The sequence below is a fragment of the Cebus imitator genome, unplaced genomic scaffold (assembly GCF_001604975.1).
Source record: "Cebus imitator isolate Cc_AM_T3 unplaced genomic scaffold, Cebus_imitator-1.0 Scaffold200, whole genome shotgun sequence".
Taxonomy (NCBI): domain Eukaryota; kingdom Metazoa; phylum Chordata; class Mammalia; order Primates; family Cebidae; genus Cebus; species Cebus imitator.
Genome location: NW_016107515.1, coordinates 1,106,455 through 1,107,684, shown reverse-complemented (window position 1 = coordinate 1,107,684; position 1,230 = coordinate 1,106,455). Strand labels below are relative to the sequence as shown.

Here is a 1,230-nt window from a genome sequence, read left to right as displayed (position 1 = left end):
AAAAAAAGAAACGCTATTACTTTTCTATGTCCTTTTGCAAGCAACTTCCTCTTTTCCTTTGTTCTCCATTGTCTTTACCTATTTAAGAAAGTTTTCAGTTGTTAGCCCATCAGGTTTACCTTAAATTGTGAAGTCCAGCTCCAACCAACAGAGATAAAACACAGCAGTAAAGACCCAATGCATAAAGAATAAATATTCCTGCTTTTCCTTTGTTCAGTGTGCTCTTGTAGCAAGATTGCTGACAAGCAGTACCCTTTCTGTAGAAAGTAAAATTGCTTGCTAAGAAAACTTTTGTTTACATGCCAATTTTTCCTTGCAATACCTGAGAACAAGCGTTCTGTCTCTAACATCAAGTCCCTTATATAAAAGGGCATAGTGTTTACATATATTCTAGGCACATCCCCCACACACTTTAAATCATCTGTAGATTACCTATACTGTAACATCTAATACAATGTAAATGCTATGTAAAATTGTTTGAGACCTCTCTTAGATACTTTTGTGTTCATATTACTAAAGAGATTTCATCAAAAAGATCAAAGCCCATGTTCTCATCAGACTCCTCAGATTCTCTTTGCTGCCACTCTTCTCAGCAGTGGTGGAGGGGGCAGGACCTCCTACAGGTGCAGCATCACCTCCTAGAGCAGGTCCTCCAGCCCCTGCATTGCAGATGAGGCGCCCAATGTTGACATTAGCCTGTGCCTTTGCCAACAAGCCAGGCCAAACCATTCCACATTTATACCAGCTGCTTTCCTGAGGGCCTTGGTCTTATCCTCTGTAATGGCCACCTCATCATCATTGTGCAGAATGAGGGCCAGGTAGATGATGCAGGCAAGCTTGGAAACAGAAGCCATAATACCATGAGTGTGGGGTGGGCCCTGATGGCACATTGCTGGTCACCGAATGAAGTGAGGGCCTAGTCCCAACACAGACTTAGCTTCCTCAGAAGGATTGAGCATTAGCTGGGGGCGGTGGCTCACGCCTGTAATCCCAGCACTTTGGGAGGCCAAGGTGGGCGGATCACCTGAGGTCAGGAGTTCAAGACCAGCCTGGCCAACACGGTGAAACCCCACCTCTATTTAAAAAAAAAAAAAAGAAGAAGAAGAAGGATTGAGCACCTTGGCCACAGCTGGAGAAAGGAGGTGTATTTTTTTAAATTTGATATTTTAATGCAGTTGTGCTTAGAGGTATATTTTTTAATTTGCATTTTTTATTGTTGTATTGTTGCTG

At 42.6% G+C, this 1,230-nt stretch overlaps 1 pseudogene; it reads right to left on the bottom strand.

Annotated features, from left to right (window-relative positions):
• Positions 1-505: 505 nt before the first annotated feature.
• LOC108317340 lies at positions 506-854 on the bottom strand (annotated as a pseudogene).
• Between the last annotated feature and the right edge of the window lie 376 nt (positions 855-1,230).